This window comes from Xenopus laevis, chromosome 6L (genome assembly GCF_017654675.1).
Source record: "Xenopus laevis strain J_2021 chromosome 6L, Xenopus_laevis_v10.1, whole genome shotgun sequence".
In the NCBI taxonomy this organism is placed as follows: domain Eukaryota; kingdom Metazoa; phylum Chordata; class Amphibia; order Anura; family Pipidae; genus Xenopus; species Xenopus laevis.
The window spans coordinates 28,921,530-28,928,254 of record NC_054381.1 but is presented as its reverse complement, the minus strand read 5'-3'; positions in this window follow the sequence as shown (position 1 = coordinate 28,928,254).

Sequence of the window (6,725 nt, the reverse complement as noted above, 5' to 3'; positions counted from 1 at the left end):
TTTCTGTAGCTTTGTAAGAATTAAAAATCATTTAAAAGGGGCAGTATACCCCCTTTTTTCCAACATTTATAGGGATTGTGCTGAAGCTTTGGGGTTGTTTTTTGTCGTCTCTGCATAAACAACTCTTATTTCCTAAGCTGAAACCTTTGACAAGCTCAATTTACAGCGGGTGTCTCGGTGGACTGGTGATTTGTTTTAGTTCATGTGCAGATTATATAAAATGTAACTTGATTTTAAAATATCATATTTTCCCATGTTTAGTGCAATAAGGGCAAGGGCACACTTGGAATATTAATAGTACACAATTATTTACAAAAAAGTACTCTGCACCCTTTCCGGGGTTTAACTGATAATATTTATTTGCCTAATCCTATTTGTTAAGGAGTTTACTGGGCTCAATTGCTGTTCACCGTTCGCATAAGATGGTTCGGGTGGATCCCGCCCGAACCCTGCTCTTGTTTTTCTAGGCAAATCCACCCTTGACATGTATTGTCCCAACGTTCAATCTCCCATGTATAATAATATATGGATCGGCTTACCCTGTCCGTGGTGTGACCTGGGTGCTGCTGCCCCGAGTCTGTCGCTAAGGGGACAATCTCACAATGTAGAACTGGACGTTGATTGATTACATTCGATAAAAGGAATAAACAGACCTCGGGCTGTTTATTCCTTTTATCGAATGTAACCAATAAAGGCGGATGTTTTAACTACACATTGAATTGAACGATCATTGACTTTGTGAGTGCGTTGCAACGTCCGATTCTGCACACTATCTCCACCTATGGATTCTAATGCGGTGGAGAGAAGCAAATACACTCTAGACAGTGAATTCCTGTAGTGGCTACGTGGAGCCGAGATCAGTTAAAAATGTCTGCTTTCAGCGGATACTGTGCCTGTCTGCATTTACAGGAAACCATTTGCCCTAAATAACAAAAAATGCCTACAGCAATTTCTAATACAATAGGCAAAAAGTATGTAGAGCACAAGCCCAATGGCTTGATCTAATGTTGAATAAAGGGGTATGATGCCTCCAGTAATATGTGAAAAGACCACAAGCCAATGCAGTCTTTGCTGCAATACGACTGTTTTACTGGCACAATAAAAGACTGTTTGCTTGTGCTCTTTTCACATATTACTGGATTCATGTTTGTTCTGTATCCGGACGGTGGGATTCGTGGAAACGTGGAGCCACCTGTGAGTATATAAAGGTGTTTTTAATGACACTGTTTGGGTATGATACCTCTTTAAATAGCAAACTGATATAATTGTGTTCAGTGAATTAAACTGTATCATTGCTGCAGCCTAAATAGTGTAAGCGCATATATACCTTGGCTAAAACGGGTTCCATTGAATCTGTATGTCATTTGAATCTCCAAACCTCAAGCCAGCTAAAAAATATTAAGTATACTCAATAGGATTACTCTGCTACCATTATGGATTTATGCAGCTCCGTTTCCCATCAAGGTACTTGTTATGTTTTGGGTAGCCGAGGATGAGTAGAGTATAAATGCTTTATAACTGCTGTGTAATGCAGGCATTACACAACAGTAAAATTTCACTTTTAAGCTGACAGGAATCATGCACAGTATAATTCTGAGCACAGGGACATCTGCAGGCCATTTGTATAAACACCAGATATTCCCACTACAGTAGGAAATCATTTGGGCAAATATAATAAACTACAATTCATCTTAAAGCAATCATATACATTATTCACATCACATAGTCCTGCGTCCATGCAGGTAGTTTTCTGATTCTCTCAGTACGACTTATAGGTTCACTTTCTTCAGGCCCATTGCAGTTGCCATCAGGAGTAGGAAAATGTCCTTCACAAATTGGAGCTTCTCCAAAGTCATTCCTAACTGGAGCAAGATGACATGCATTCCATATTCGACCACCAGACAGTTCATATGTGCATGGTCCTCGCTGGTGTATCACTTCAAGTGGTGTAGTAAATTTAGATTGTCCTTGTTTCAGTATTCCTGGTTTCTTAATTCTGACTAAAGATCCAGGGTGAAAGTACACTTCTCTTGCACCACATTTTCTGTCCATATAAGCCTTGCATTTGGCTTGTTGATGTTTCACAATGTCAGCAGTAGATGATTTTGTAGGCACAGTATTTTGTGGAAGTTTGAAGTTTGCAACATGTAACTTAGTGCGCATCTGTCTGCCATGTAATAATTCAGCTGGAGATGATTGGGTTGTTGCATGGCACGTCGCTCTGTAGTTATGTAGGAACTCTGTTGTAAATACTTTCCAAGATTTCCCAGTAAGATTTGCTGTCTGTAGTGCTTCTTTCAGACTTCTGTTGAATCGCTCGTTTTCTCCATTTGCTTGTGGGTAATACACTGAAGATTCCTATGCACTATTCCTCTCTCTCAGAAAGAATTCAAACTCGGATGAGACAAACTGTGGTCCGTTGTCTATTAACTCCTTTGGATTACCTTCTCTGCTGAAGACAGAAATGTTATTACTGTAGCTGATGTTATATGAGAAACAAATGCAAGTTCAGGCCATTTACTGTAATAGTCTATCAAGGTTATGCTTGGTTGCTTGCCAGTGACTGTACAATTTGAATCAAATACTGCAAAATCTGATTTTTACATTGTGAATAAGGGTGCTGCTATACTTCGAAGGGATCTCTTTGCTGCATTAAACCTACAATTAGTTGATAGTCTCATTACTACAGCACCAGTGCCTGCCACACAGCCAGTGTCTAAAATTTCACCACAAAGCAACACTTCACTGGGCTGTGCAAAGAACTTTGTAAACAAAGTTAAGTTGAGATCAGATGTAAAACCAGTACAAATTCCCTGATTCAGTATGGGAAATCTTGCTATTGAAATTGTCGGCCCTTTTACAGATGCTCCTAGAGACTGTAGATTTGCTATAACCTTGATAGACTATTACAGTAAATGGCATTTCTTTCTACAGTCTTCAGCAGAGAAGCTAATCCAAAGGAGTTAATATCAGACAATGGACCACAGTGTTGAATTCACAATCTGTACATTCCCAGCAGTTCTCTGAGAGTTTTAGCCTCTGCCACTGCTGTTTCAATTTGGCTAGCAACTGTAATAGCCTTTGCAAGGGTTAAATCCTGTTCTATGAGCAGTCTCTCTCTAGCGAGGTGAGTTTTTTCCACTATTTGGTCTCTTAGCATTTCATCTGTTAGATTCCCAAACTCACAGATAACAACCAGCTCTCTCAAAGCTACTACAAATTGTTCTATGGATTCGCCATTACGTTGTCCACGTTGCAGGAATTTATATCTTTCAGCAACCACACGAAAAAGTTCTTTCTAGCAGTAAGAGCAGTTTCATAAGTATCATCAATTAATGTATAGAATATACGCTGTCCCTCTGCTCCCAGGCAGTGAATAAGTAAAGCACACTTTCTAGCAGCAGAAATCTCCCCTTGGTCAGCAGCAATAATGTAATTTTCAAACATACGGATCCAAGCAGTAAAAGGTATTGTTGGCTCACCAGGGTTTGTAAGAAAAGGTGCAGGCTGCTGCAGAGGTAGAAGATCCCATCCTCGTCGCCATTTGTTATGTTTTGGTAGCTCGAGGATGAATAGAGTTTAACAGTGCTTTATTAGCAGAGTCACGCAGGCATTACACAACAGTAACTTTCACTTTTAAGCTGTCTGGAAGTATGCACAGTATAAGTCTGGGCACAGTGACATCTACAGGCCATTTGTATAAACACCACAGTACTGTTTTATTAAAGGGAAAATCAACACAATTTTTTTTACCTCATAAAAGAAAACCTAATTGTAAGCAACTTTGCAATATACATTCATTGCACATTTTTTATATGCTATGTTAGTTGTATATGTATTACTATTGAAAGCAGTGTTTGTCCTTTTCTATTCCCTGTCCTGTTGACTCAGACTGTTGATACAATGTAAGACAAGGCAGCTGATTAACAGAACTAGAACACTACTCCACCTCCCCATAGACTTTGTAGCTATAAGTTCTTTTAAAACAGGGTAAAGGCAGTCTCTCTCCTGCCATGTGAGCAGCAGGTAGAGCAATAACTTTTTCCTACCCATTGATCTGGCAAAAACTTATTGAAAGTAGTTATTTACTATCATTATTATTTATAAATATAATAGGCTTGGGTGAATTTGACCCATTTCATTTTACCATTCATTTTTTTTTTTTTACACGCAACGCCATACAAGTCTATGGGCGTCATTTCTGCGGCAAAACAAGGCAAAAAAACTTCGCCCATCCCTATTTATAATATATTTATAAAGCACCAATGTATTACTCAGCACTGTACAATAAATTGGTGTATACAATGAACATACAGATTGAGAAAAAATAAACATACAAGAAATAGAAATGGCCCTGTTTTACAGTTTAAAATCATGTTTTTTCTTTGGCAGCTATATTATTATTATTATTATTATTATTGGTCCTCCCGCAGTGTCAATTTCTTTTTCTTCTTCAAAGTAACAATTGTAGGTGTAGGTGTAGAGCCACCATTTGTTACACAAAAAAGTAAAGATTTGTGTTTTGGCTTCAGCTCCCTGGCTAAATTAACCTTTTTAATGCCACAGATCGTAGAATCTATTTTCTGTGGCAAAGTAACTTGAAATGCCACGGAACGTAAATTCTACGTTCTGCAGAATTAAAAGGTTTTGGAACGGAGGATCGGCTTTTAAAGTTGCTTGCTCCATTCCTTCTCATTCCCCAGCCCCTAGGCAACAAGCCTAGGTAGGGAACGAGTGGCCCCTGAGACGCGATCACCCAGGGGCCCCAAAGGCAGCAGCAGACACGTGCTCTACTGCTGCCTGCACTTCCTGACCCACAAGCTCCGCCCCTTTTACCGGATCCTCAAGAAGATGCTGAGCCTGCCACCCCAGGTTAGTGCCCTCCCCACAGACCAACACACGTATTTTACCCATACACACACATTCATACTTCTACACACATACACTTTTGGGGGGTCACTCACATTCACAGCACGCACATGCATGCAATTGGCCAATTGTACACAGACGCTATTTTTTTTTTTTTTATTGCGTGATTTTATGCCTGAAAACAGTTTTATTGCCATTGCGAATATCTTATTCACTAATTTCACTGCGAAATACTGTTTGCATGTTATTTCGGTGATTATATTGCAATTTTGGTGCATTTTTAGCCATTTTATTACATTTTCAGGTTTGCATAGGTGTTTGCTTATTTCTGTCCGTAAAACCTATTTGGTCATGCTAAAATATTCAAACTTTGATTCTGACTGATTCACTAGGCGAAAAAAAAAAAGCATTGATTTTTGTGGTTTTGTTGGATTTTAGTGATGGGGTCTCTGTATGCCACCTAGTTTGGTAAATCTATGCATATTGGGCATCACTGTTCAGTACACCCCTAGCATTCATATTTAGGATGCTTTATGCTGGTAGACTACGAAATATGGGGTATATAATGGGGTAAAATGCAAGCTTTGTGACAATTTTTGGGAATATAATAAGTTATGTTTAGCATAGCTTTGCAGTTTGTTTGTTTGAAGTATAAAGATGTAATTACCTGCTTCGTCAGAATGTGTACTTTCGGAAACTATATGACTTTCGGTTAGGGATGCACCGAATCCACTTTTTTGGATTCGGCCGAACCCCCGAATCCTTCACGAAGGATTCGGCCAAATATCGAACCGAATCCGAACCCTAATTTGCATATGCAAATTAGGGGTGGGAAGGGGAAAACATTTTTTACTTCCTTGTTTTCTGACAAAAAGTCACACAATTTTGTGCTAAAATGTCCATTATTTGGATGAAATGGATTCTATGGGAGATGGCCTTTCCATAATTCAGACCGTGATGCAACAGGGCGGGGCTATGATGTCGGGTGGGTCCATGGCGCTGAGACGGCCGATTGGCTGGTTGCCGCATCATTCATAGGAAACCAGGCTGTCCGGGTCAAAACCAGGCAGGTGGCAACCCTATGATCATATGATGAGTAGGTGGGTGCAATGTTACTCATCTGGTGAAATTACTGTTTTGTCCTAAACTATTTGCAGTCTTAACTACAGGAAACCAACACTATAGGTGGGACAGTGCAGGCTTCCAAAAAAGTCATGACATTTTAATAATGGGCAAAACATTGTAGCCTTTCTCTGAAACAATGACTTGAAGAAATACATTAATGAAAATGGAGAAAATAATACCCTTGTTAGAATTTTATTCTGTGCAAAGTTTTTACATTTCAAACGAAAGGGGTTTTTAGTTACACGTTTATGATCATAAGATTGCCCACGCTAAAAACTAAACTATAAAGGAAGGGCAGGAGATCTAGCCAAATTTGCTGCAAAAGAGGGGCTTCAGATTATTCAAAATGTTTCTTTCACAAGCTGCAAGTTTATGATCACAAAATTGCCAAGCCACCATACCAGGGCAAGGTAAACCCCATATGGTGGAAATAATGTTTTGGCTCTGGTCATCTATTTTTAAGTGTAAACAACACCGATTCTGCTACAGTTGACTGTACTGGAGAATAGTTCAAGGAGATTATACATCTCTACTATAGAGATTACAGATCATTCCTTGACTTTGTAGCACACTACTCCCTAGGATCCTGTTCAAATCCATCTTTCTTAATCACCAAAGAGCTTGTACTTGGTATTGTGCTTGTATCTTTGGCCACTGTCATTGTTGGTGGAGCAGATGTCTGACTAGTGACAACACTAGTGTTTGCTGCACTTGTAGATAGGGATGGGCGA